This window comes from Typopeltis vanoorti, chromosome 7 (genome assembly GCF_054136105.1).
Source record: "Typopeltis vanoorti isolate ZY-2024b chromosome 7, IOZ_Tvanoo_1.0, whole genome shotgun sequence".
Classification (NCBI taxonomy): Eukaryota; Metazoa; Arthropoda; class Arachnida; order Uropygi; family Thelyphonidae; genus Typopeltis; species Typopeltis vanoorti.
In genome coordinates this window covers 8,597,424-8,610,288 of record NC_143555.1, presented here as the reverse complement: position 1 = coordinate 8,610,288, position 12,865 = coordinate 8,597,424, and the positions used below count along the sequence as shown (strand labels likewise).

The 12,865-nt window shown below is 38.4% G+C and overlaps 1 protein-coding gene across 1 annotated transcript in view; it reads left to right on the top strand.

The window, feature by feature from the left end:
- The window catches only part of LOC150104474 (uncharacterized), a 291,911-nt gene that overhangs the window by 55,354 nt on the left and 223,692 nt on the right, over nt 1–12,865 (top strand). The window lies entirely within an intron of this gene.

Genomic DNA, 12,865 nt, shown 5'->3' with positions numbered 1-12,865 from the left:
ACAGCATATGAATGTTGTTAATTCCGTTCTTAATACTAAGAAACAAAAAAAAATCAGCAATCTTTGCCATAAATTTCACATCTAGGAAAGTCCTACACAAAAAGTCTTGCTTGCTACTTTGTCATCCAGTTCATTATACAATATCCTAGAGATCGTTGGCACCTTCTACTTTCCAGTAAAATTTACACACAGGCACCTTTTACGACATCAATGATACTTCATACGCGGAGATCGTCAAGGAATGTAGTGGTGGGAATTCTGGAATAGACTGTCACTGCTAAAACGAACCTCCTATCATTGTTGGACTTCTGTTGGCGGGATGTGGATCCCCGTCTTCGGAACAGCACGACACACAGGAAACTCCTCGTATATGAGAGCAGGAACAGAAAGCCCTTTATCCATCGATTCTCCCCCCCCCCCCTTTTTTATTCTGCTTTCCCGACTTTGGAACTCCTACAAATTCAATCGCCTGGATTTTCTTGGAGGGGTCTTCTCAGCCACCCTGCGGTCGCTGAGTTAAGGTTGGAAATCCCATACCTTGTTGACCTTCGCGAGTTGCAATAGCCTCAGATCTTACACTCTTAATCCCATCTGAGTTATTTCTTTGTTTGTAGAATTTTTTTTATTACAATTTATTCTAACATTTTTCCAGGTTTAATACAGCAAAAAATGAGTTAAGTATTAATCATATTACAAGTATATTATATTATTTTTATTTCCCAAGTAAAATTGGTATAGAAGAAATTTTTTTCTAAATTCCTTTCATACAAGATTTTACACCAGACATAGAGATGTCAGTTCATCTTCTCCACTTACCACACCACAGTCCTTTGGTTTTCTGTGTGTTAGTTTGGCTCCTGAGGCTGTTTCTCTGTTAGAGATATCCTCATCATGGCAGGCATCATCATCAGCATATGCAATCAATAATATAGCTTGGTGAGAGATTTGGATGGGTTGGCCTAAGCAACATGTTTATTCTACTCAGAAAAGATTCTATGGCAATTGTATAAAGGGTCCAGAAAGAGGACAGCCTTGTTTAATTCCTCTATGTACGGTATAGATATGGCCTGTTGTATAGCATCTTAATAGCTTGAATGATGCCTCAGCCAAAACAGAATCTTTTGAGTAACTGTGGGCATGCTTTCCTTATAGATAGGGATGTTCAATGCAGTTGAAAGGTTTTTCTTGGTCAAGTGTTACAACACCCACAGTTTCGTGTTGTTAGCTATGCTAATCCTTATAAGGTGTAAGTTTTCATAGACAGATCATCCGAGGATAGAATAACTCTGTCTATTATTTCATTCAGGGAAGGCTTGAGTCTCTTGGTAATGGCTTTTGATATTATCTTACAGTCAGTGTTTATAATGAAGATGGGTCGCCATTTGTTAGTTTTGAAATGCGAACCTATAGTGTGACATCTGACATACTTCAGTATTATGATAGATGTTGTGATACTGGGTAGAAAGCCATTAGTAGTTGCTTCAGCATGTATTTTATGAAGAAAACATCTTAGCTAGCTGTTCCCAGAAGTATTGGGAAAAGTTCAGTAGTGAGCCTGTCTATGCTAGCAGATTTATCTTTTGGTAGAGCAGTGTGCAGACCTTTGTCAAATCGTGTAGTGTGTGTGGTCTGTTTTGTACTGCATCAAGGGTGAGTCTTTTCACATTAGAGAGGATTTTACTGGCTGATGTTGCATTAGCTTTATATTTGTTTTTGTTTTTGTAGTTTTAGAGTATATCAGAGGAGTTCATCATAGTCCTCTATTATTGATCTGCTGTCTGTTATTATAGTGGAGATGCTGGTTGATTCTTCTTGACGTTTTTCTAACAAAAGGAAATATTTTGTGGTGCATCAGTGAAGTTTGTGTCTATGTGGGGTTCTTATTATAGCTCTTCGCAGAGACTGCTTTGAATGTGAATATATGGTGGCTTCTGGGGACTGGTATTCTTTATAGCCAGGATGAGGTAATTGCTATTGCAGCTTCAGTTTGCATAACATTGAATGCTTATTCAGATTCCACTGGTGGGTGTACTTTGTGTAATATTCTGTGTTTTGTAGCAAGTTGTTAAAGCTCCAGAATACTCCACCTTTGTGTCCAGTATGCCCAGGGATAGAGTTGCTTAGGATGATGGAATCATAGTTTGATGCATGAAATGATGTGTGTGACGCCTCTTATGGAGAGTATTGTATGCGTGGATGTATAGTGTCTATCTAGTTGTGCCTGATAAAGTCCCTGGTAGGGACTGCCTTTGGCCCTCCTGGAGAACACCTTTTCATGTGGGTGTAGGCATCTGAAGATATCAGTCAACTTGTAACTATTGGTTATATCTTAGAGGAGTTCAGCTAAGGTGAAACGATCTTCCTGGCATTGATGTTTGTCCATTGTAAGGTCTAGAGTGCAGTTGAAATCCCTTGGCAGTATGAGGTGGTCCTCATTAACTTTGCTGAGATGACCAGATGAAATCCAATATCTGCACACTGCAAGCTGTTTGCCTTTGTTATATATATTAATTATATGTTTTCTCTTCCCATTATGAGTTTTAATGATTGCATAAATTGCACAACCAGGAAAGGTACTGATGATCTGTAGTTGCATGGTAGGAGTGGTGTGTAGTATATGGTCAGCTCTTCCGCTGGTTTGAAGGTTTTTCTGTAGGGTGAAAGTTAGTTTCCTGCAGTATAATTATTGCTGGGCGATGATCAAGGATATGCTGCAGGGTGAGTCTGTTTTGCAGTGCTGTGGCACATCCTCTTGCATTTAATGTGAAAAAAGTTATCAGGGTGCTCATAGTTGTGTTGCTTCTAGGACTCAATCCCATTGATCAGGTAATATATTCTTATTCTGAGGTTGATGGATTTTTTTTTCCCTGCCAGAAGCTTTTTTAATTCTTCTAGCTCAGTAATTAGACTACTGATGTCAAAATCTCTTAAAGAAGCTCTGAAGCTGCTCAATTCTTAGCAAATCCTCAGTATAAGGAAGACCTGCATTTTCAGTTTCCTCTTCATCTTGAAGACTCAGAAAGCTCAAGCTCCTCATCTTCTTCTGCTGGCTGTTGGGAGGGTTCTAGAATGCTTTGAAGTGGGGATTCTCTAATGTAAATGTGGTGATTTATCTTTGGTTGTTTGGGTAGCAGTTTTCCTTCATTTGTTGTACTATTCTTTTCTTGCACCTCTTAATTATTTAGTCAACAAATAATGTCGCTAGTATTTGCTTTTGTATTCTTGGTATTAGAAGAAATGTTTTGTGCTTCAGGGGTTTGCTCTTTCCTGGGAATGATCTGTTTTTTTGTTTCATTTTTCAGGCTTCTGATTTTCTAATTCATTAGTGTTGGTGGTATTGTCAGCTTATTTTTTTTTTATTCTTGAGGATATGTAGCCATGCTTATCTTATATGTCTCTCTCTTTTCGTAGTGGTAGAAGCATGGAGCAGCCACAATAATGTAGAATATGTATACTACTCCATCAATTTCAATATTTATTATTTTTGATATGGAGTCATTATTGTTGCTGCAGTGCATCAGAAGCCTGCCTTCAAAAGCTCTTTATGTGGGGGGGGGGAAACTCAAGCTTGGTTGTACAGGTGCATAGAGTGTATGTTTTGTCTATCACTTTACCATATTTTGATAGCAATCCCAGGATTATTTGGTGGCTGATTTCAGGTGGGATGTTTGAAATGGTTACTTCTGTTGGATCAAGATTGATAGGTAACATATTAATATAATGTGTGCCAATGTTACACTTCTGTTTTCTGTGAATTCCTTGGACCATGATGTATTGTTAAAATGCATTTATATAGTGCTTGCGATTCTTGAGATGAGTAATTTTTTCAGTGGAACTTATTTCGCTACAGCTTCAAGATATTATTCCAGTATGTTCTTTCAATAGCAAAAAGGATTATTCCAGTTATTTCATTATGCTTTCTGTGGAGTGGTGCCTAAACCAGCATCAGACTTGTTGAGCATATGCTAGACAACATTAACCTTGCCATCTTAAATACAGGAAGCAACACCTTCTTCCATGTGCCTACCTGAACATTTACTTCCATCAACTTAACCTTTACCACTATTTTCCCACTTTTTAAGTGGGAAACTGATGACAGCATATTTGGGAGGGATTATTTTCCTGTTATATAGTGTGTGATATTTCCTGTGGCATTAGTTAGTGCAACCTCGTGAAAAGCTATGGGCATTATTGAGTCTTAGATAACAGTAGATGATCTAGTTACAGGGATAAAATGTGATCGATTTAGTATTTTCAGGGAGGATAGAGTAGACAGGACGGGGGGTGCCAGAGATATGATGTGGAAGACATGCATCAGCAAATTAGTGCAATGAGTATACGTCAAATAATTATTATGGGAGACTAAACTTCAGAGATATAGACTTGAAGGTGGAGAGATCACATGGCAGGAAGGAAATGGAATTTATACACTTACTGAAAGATAATAACTTAATCTTGTTTTTTTATCTTCTGATCCTATAACAAGATTAAGTTATTATCCTATAATTTAAACTTATTATAGGATCAGAAGATCTGCCCATCACTAAGATGGCTGTTACATTGCCTTCAGTTGGGAAAAGTGGTCATGTGGCCTTTGGAGGTGGCAAAACATGTGGAAATTCCAGTTAAGAAGAGGTATATGTGGAAGTATAAGGCAGGTGATTATGATATAGAAGGCAGGATTGTTGCACTTTGGAGGTAGCTTGAAGCAATACTATGACATGAAGATCTGTAATGGAAGATGTTCATAGTGCATGGAGGATAGTGGGATATCAAGAGGAAGCAATATCACATCGTGTATACTCCTGATCTATCCTCCTGACCCTGAGTAATATCATTAAGCAAGAGCTGCTAAAAAAGATCTTGTGGAGGGTATATAATAAGGAGAAAGGTGACCAGCTAACTTATGAACAGTACAAGGAACAGGCAAGAGAGGTGACCAGCATGGTAAAAAAGGCAAAATCAGATTATGAGAAGAAATCAGCTGAACAGGCAAAAGGAAATCTCCAAGTTTTTTTATGGGGAAAGCAGGAGGAAATATGACTATGGAAGGATAACTTTAATGAATGCAGATGGTAGACAAGCGACAGAGGCAAACAAAATTGTTGAGCTACTGAGTTGACTACTTTGCATTGAGTATATTGCAAAATCTGAATGCGAATGCAGGATTATATAACGACTTTGACTAGGCTGTTTAAGTCTCAGCTTAAGCCAAGTCTCAAGAGAGTGAAAGGAGGCCAAAATAATTCCTTTGCACAAAGGACGGTCAAAGTTAGTGGCAACAAATTATACACCAATCAGTATCTCATCAGAGGTGGTAAAAGCACCGGAAACATTTGTCAGAAAGAGAATTCAGGAACAAGTGAATAAGAATATAATACAGGTATCCCTCGATGTTACCGCGTGTATCAAAATCGCATTAATCAAGTCTAATAATCAATGGTAAAAATTACAATTTGTCCATGATCGATTACTGTATTAATAATTCGTTTTATATGGTACTCTTTTAGGAAAGATAAAAAAAATGAATGCAAATTAAATGTTTAATAAATGCTTGTACCTACATTATTTACTGCAATTTTTTTTATCGAAAGAAGTTATCAAGAGTCGTTTGAACAGTTTTAGTTTTTTTCTTATCGGCATAATTTCTACGATAACAAGCAAAATGACTCTCTAGACCTCGGCACACAAGCAATAAAACATAAAGAAAAACACTGCAAATACAATACATGATGATACAAATTAAGTGGATATTGAATCCAACATTATTTCATAGCCAAATATAGAAACTACAAGAGTTTTGTGCCGAATTTATAAAAACTAAAAGTTTCGGCCGATGCAAGCATAAGCAACCTTATGGGAAACTCGTAGTAAAGGTAGAGTAAGTTCCAGATCACTTTCCTTAGTGTTTTCCATAATGTAATGCACATCTCTTAGAAGACGTATAATAAATAATGGCTCTCTATTTCAGTAATACATGAGTTTATTTATTTTCAGTTACAATCTAGAAATGATTGGAAAAAAAAAAAACCATACTGTACTGACATCAGAGGTCATGGTATCTCTCAGATACAATTTACTGTCGAATATCACAAACCTTTACATAACATGCGTTAAACCAAACTGACAGCAGAAAACAGTGTGGAATATCACTCGTAACATATGAATGCACAGCTACTCATGACCTCCAAGCTATAGACTGAATTGTGTGAGAATATTTATATTAAACATTTTGCATGTATCTATCATATCAGCTGCGAGCTCCGCAGAGTTAAAGGCGTGTTAATTAAAACTCTTGCCACATATATCAAGGGATTGCTGCAATTAATTTCGCCGCATTAATCAAATCCTGCGTTAAGCAAAACCGTGTTAAGCAAGGGATACCTATACTCTGAGGAGCAGCATGGCTTTATGAAGGGTCATGTCATGCCATGCCTCAGTAATCTACAAACTTTTTATAATAAAGTGACAGCTTAGTTGGCTACATGATGATACTGCTGGATTTTGCAAAGATGTTTGATGGGATATTATATGGAATTCTGTTATGCATACTACAACAGATGGGGATGAACATGAAACTGGTGATACAGATAAAATGGTGGCTGATGGGCACATACCAAAAAAGTAGTATATGAAGGAGCAGAATCCAGGAGAAGGCAGTGTGCTGCAGGGCTCTGGGCTTGGACCACTGCTGTTTAATTTGTACATAAATGATATTATTATTATTATTATTTGACACCTCCAGGGAGTCCAAAGACTCATCGAGGGAGAGTGTGCCAACAGCATCGAACGATTAAACCCCTTCCAACTACTAACCGCGCTCAAACTTACTTAACTGAGCCATTAGTAGCAGAGGCTCTACCAATCGACCAACCTTTGCCGGCTGTGAATGGAGATATTCAGTTGTTTGCTGATTACGCAAAGTTGTGTAGAGGAATAATTAAAGTGATGGAGATGATTTAAATATGCTGATTGTTTGGGCCAGTATATGTCAATTTAATGTAGAAAAGTGTAAAGTTATGCATTTAGGGTTACAAACATTACAAGCTGTGTACCACCTTGAGAGAACTGTACTCCTGGAAATTGACGATCCTAGGGATTTTGGGCTAGTAGATAGCAAGAGGATACAGAGGGCACATTGTTAAAGTGGCCAGGATAGTTCACAGGATTACTTGGTTGTCAAAGAACACACTAACAAACAGGGATAAATCATTTCTCTTTATAAAGCCTTGATACAACCATATCTGATTACTATGCTGAGGTGTGGTCACCTGGGTTTCTTGGGGAATGAGGAAGTGGTGGAGTGGATCCAGAGATGAGTGACCAAGATAATGAGTGGTCTGCAGAATGCTTCCTATGAGGATGATTAAGGGTTTGTGGCGAAAGTTAGTTGATAGGTGAAAAAGAAGGGATATGATAGAAACATTTAAGTTGCTTAAAGGATTTTATAGGATTGATGCAGGTGAAATGTTTCAGCACTTGGCGAGAGGGGGGAACAGAACAAGAGATCATCTCTGGAAGTTGGGTAAGAGTGTGATGAGCAAGGGCACGAGGATTAGATGTTTTGAATGGAATGGGTTGCCTGAGTCCATTGTGAGTGATTTGTCTGTTAATGATTTCAAGGAGGGGGTACAATAGATATTGTGTTGATAGTTGGGATGCCTTACAATGAGTTTTAGGACTCTGTGGAGGTGCCTGTGAATTAATAATAATCTCTCTTTACCTTCATGGGTTACCATATATATGTCACGGATATCACAATGGGAAATTGAGCAAACTTTTTTTTTTTCTCGTATGATGATACAATGGCCGTGAGTCCCTTTTATGGGGAGGTATGGCACCATCTCAATCTCACCTAATTATATCCAGGCTCGGAACTGGCATAGCTGACGAATCAGGCCTGTGGTTGGGTCTTAAGTATTCCTGACTGTAATCAATATGTGTTCACGGGGCTAGTTTGCTTATTCTCTGGGATGAAAAACCCGATTTTCCAGTTGAAAAAAACCTCTATCTCTGCTTGAGACCGGCTAACTTACCTTTCGTCGAAAGAGACCAGATAAAGGTTCCCCATATATGTCAGACAGGAATCGAACCCAGGTCTTTGTGACCAAAGGGCTTAATCTATACTGACTCAGCTACGGAGGCTCTGCTAGCAAGCTGACTGACTTATCTTCCTTAGCATAATTTGATTCTGCTAGAAAAAAGCAAGAAAGTTATCTTGCTGTGTTGCAAAATTTCTTCATCTCCAAATTACAGCGATTAAATCTTTCAAACAACACCATCTTCTAGCAAGATGGAGCACCCTGTCATTATGCATTGAATGTGTGACAATTTTTTAATAATGCCTTCCTGAACAAATGCGGTAGAGGCAGATCAGTTGCTTGGCCACAGTGTTCACCTGATCTAACTCCATTAGATTTTGTTGTGAGGCCATGTTAAAACACTTGTGTACTCATCAAAACCTTGTTCTTTGGATGAGCTCACGGTCAGAATAACAAACACAATTCAAGCAATATCATATCAGTTTATCAATTATGCAATGCATTCACGGAGTTCGAGAGTTGGCTTAAAAGATGTATCAACAATGATGGTGGCCATGTTGAAGTGTGATAATTAAAAGCTGCATTAAGAAAAATCTGACTTTCATATAATTTTTACTAAATAGTTTGTATATCTTTAGTTATAAATTTAAAACCAGTGCACAACTTTACGATCACCCTGTATATACCAGATATATAGAGCTCCTTGCATGCAGTAAGTTGAGGGTTGCAGTTATCTTGGAATAGGGAGAGAGAGAGATCAACAAGACTATCAGATTAAACAAGAAATCAAATTGTAGCAGTCTAGTTTATGCACATTGTGTAAAGAGGAAGATGTTCTTGCTTGGCTCATGTCATAGTCATCTTACACATTCCTTCCTCTTGAAGGGTACCTTGTGTACTGCTATAACCTTTGATAAGGTGCAGTGTGGCTTTTGCTGTCCTTACATCATCAAACCATAAATCATCGTTGTCATCATCTGTGCCACTTCACTAAGCATCATTCACATCTTAATATACTGCCGTCATTTTGTCACTGAATGCAGGCATTTTTTAATCATATTCATGATCTGTCTGAGTTTTATTCACTCGTAGATTATTATTATCCAGGCCTCCATGGAGTCAAAAGACTCATCGTGGGAGGTCGTTTTTAGGAAACACAAAGTTTATCATATCACTCATTGACCGTTCCTGCTCCAACCACTCTCTCGGGCAATGCATTCCAAGGTTCAACCACCCTCCACGCAAAGAAACCACTCTTCACTCTCTTGCACACAGCCTCCTTTCGTAACTTCCAGGGATGGTTCCTTGTCATCGCTCCTTTCCACCATTCCACCAAGTGAAAGAACTCTCCAATGTATACCCTGTAACTGCCTCTCAACAGTTTAAAAGTCTCGATCATATCGCCTCTCCTTCTTCTATCCACCAAACTCTGCAGTCCACATTCCCTCAGTCAATCCTCGTAACTGACACTATACAGTCCTGAAACCATCTTTGTTATCTGCCTCTGTACCCTTTCCACAGTTAATTTATCCCCTTCAAATCCTGGAGACCAAATCTGTGAACGATAGTCTAAGTGTAGTCTGATCAGAGTCTTATACAACAGAATGATAACTCTTTTATCTCTGCTGGTCAGTGTCCTTCTCATTATTGCAGCAATCCTCTGTGTTACCTTCACCACCTTTGCAATATGCCCCCTAAATTTCAGGTTTCTATTAACCCCAGATCTCTTGTCTCCCCTACTTCCTCCAGTATAGCTCCTCCAATAGTATGCAGCATCCCATCGATGTGTCCCAAACCTCAAGATCTTACATTTTGCTGCATTAAACTTATACCCTCCCCCATTCATTTGCCCATTTGTCTAGTTTATTCAAATCCTCTTGCAGGGCTGCCACATCTGCACTATTACGGATAACACTTCCCAGCTTCATCATCCACAAACAACTGAATGTCCCTTGGCAATCCATTGACAGTATCATTGATATAAAGATTGAATAATACAGGTCCTAGTACTGAGCCCTGTGGAACCCCATTGTAACCTTCTGCTTCTTTGATATTGCCCCACCACACATAACTCTCTGATGCCTATTAGTCAGCCAATCCCGAATCCATTTGACTCACCCAACATTTAAACCTGTGCTACAACTTAAATATCAGCTTATCATGTGGCACCCTGTCAAACGCCTTTGCAAAATCCAAAAAAATGGCAGTGTATGCCTTCCCCTCATCAACTGCTCTTGTCAGTTTATTATAAAAGGCAATCATATCTAAAGCATTAAGAAATCCTTGTTGATTCTCACAGATAACATTACCCTCATATTCCCAACACTGTATATAGTCCCTCACTAATTTCTCCAAGACCTTAACGACTACTGATAACACACAAACAGGCCTATAATTAGACACTTCCAGTCTGCTACTGCCCTTATGCAGCAGCACTATCTTACCTTCCTTCCATTCCCTGGGTACCTTTCCCAGGGAATGGATTTATTTAATTTATCTAATTCATCAAATATTGTTTCCCATTATAAATTTTTCACAGAGCATTAATCTTTATCAGTGTATATAAATTATGTGCATATTATATATGCTAGTTTTATTAGTTCAACTTAATGTATATAAGTTCTTAACGCTTGGTTTATTTATGTATTTTTTATGAATTTTTTTACACTTGTTTTATACACCTTTTACATTTATTTTTATACATGTACTCTTTCATATATTTAGTTTATATTCATTACCTGCTTCAATTTGTATCGGCACAATATGACCACCTGTCCTTGCGCTATTAAACCCGAAACCAAATCCTAACTGACATATTTTGATGGTAATCATTGAATTCCAAATAATGTGCATAGTGTGCCATAACAAATACTTAGCAAATATCCACATATCCTGAGTTAATAAAATGACTGTTCAGAAGGCACTAAGTTAACACGTTTGTGCTGGACATATCCACACGTGCAGAAACTGCTGGCATGAACTAGCGTTACCATATGTATGCTGCTTCCATCTCAGCATACTTGGATTTTTCATTCTTCAAAATAGGCAAGCCAAACACACAATTAATAGACATAATGCACTGGCCTCATGGCTTTAGTTGCTTTGGCCATGAATCCAAATCGGCCAACAAGTTAATTATATTGACCTGGTATCCCATAATGCATAGGGATATACCAAAAGAAATGTATACAAAGGAAATACTGAAAGGAAATGTATACTCCTTTGCAAATATTGAAGTGTGAGCAAAGAAATGTTTGAACATGACATGAAGTATCTTCACAAGTAGGCTACTTGTACACCTAGTGGCGCCACCTGTCGTATATTTTTGTTGTCGAAAGCAGCAACCTTCATTAGTGTTGTGTCAACTGATTTTGACGTTTGTTTCATTAGAAGCAGAGATGTAGTGCCGAGAGTGACAGTGTTGGAAGTTTTTTCCCACTTGATTAGACTATAAGAAATTTAGTTTAAACCTTTATCCAAGTGTAAGCAAACAAAGTTTGCATCTGAAGTATCTTCAGGACTGAGGCAAAAACTCGTAGTAAAGGTGGACCAAGCTCTCATCACTTTTTGTCTTAGTATCTCCCATAATGCAAAGCACATCTCCTTGCAGACATGTATAATGCTATGCATTAAGGGATGAGCCACTACCCAGACTGGTTTCGACCTTTATTGAGATCTCGTCAGTGGGAGCGAGACCCAGAGGTGGTGATACCAAGGTGGAAGCAATGGAGAAGTCATATTTACCTATACGAGTTGCCAAAAAGTGTCACTTTATTATTAAATTACTCTGGATTATAGTCTAACCAAGTGGAAGAAAACTTCCAACATCTTTCTCTAAATGGAGATAAAGATTAAATTTATTATAGTGACAGTGTGTTTTGACAAACTGTCAGAAAATGAGTTTCAAACAGAGAGCTGCGATTGACTTTTGTGTTAAACTTGATAAAAGTTTTACCGAAACGCATGAAATGCATCAAAAAGCATACGGTGATGAATGCTTATCCCATACTCAATTTTCAAAGTGGTCGTGAGATGCTTGAGGACGATGAAAAGCCGGGCTGTCCAAAAACTGAACTGAGCAAAGTTAACATCCAAAAAGTCTGTGATTTCATCAAAGAAATCCAAAAATCGTCCATGAGATTGATTGAAGATGAATTGGAGATTCCAAAATCAACTGTGCATAACATTTTGACCGAGAGTTTGGGCCTTCGTAAATTGAATTCGCGATTTGTTCCCCACAAGTTGACCAACCACCAAAAAATGTATCAAATTGAAAACTGCAAGGACCTCATTAAAACCACTCGTAAGGACTCAAACTTCCTTGAAAAGACCGTTACTGTGACGAAATGTGGTGTTTTGAGTATGAATCTGAAACAAAGTGCCAGAGTGCTGAGCAGAGACCACCAGAAGAGGGGCATCCGAAAAAAATGTCGCTTGGAGAAGTAAAAAGTAAAGGCAATGCTGATTTTCTACGATTCCAAGGGTTCCACAATCCACACAGAATTCGTTCTGCCTGGCCAAACAGTGTCAACGGTGAGTTTTATCTCGTAGTTTTGAAGCAATTGATAGCGAGAATTCATCGCGTACAGTATGGATATCGTGATGCAGGCAGCCTTTACTTTTGCACGATAATGCACCATCTCATCATTCGAACATTGTGAGACAGTTTTTGAGTAAAAACCAAGTTTGTGTGTTGGATCACTCGCCATATTCACCTGATTTAGCACCCTGTGACTTCTTTCTCTTCACCCGACTTCATTTGCCGATGAAAGGAAAGCGATACGACACCATTGAAAATGTTCAAGCAGCAGTAACCACGACTC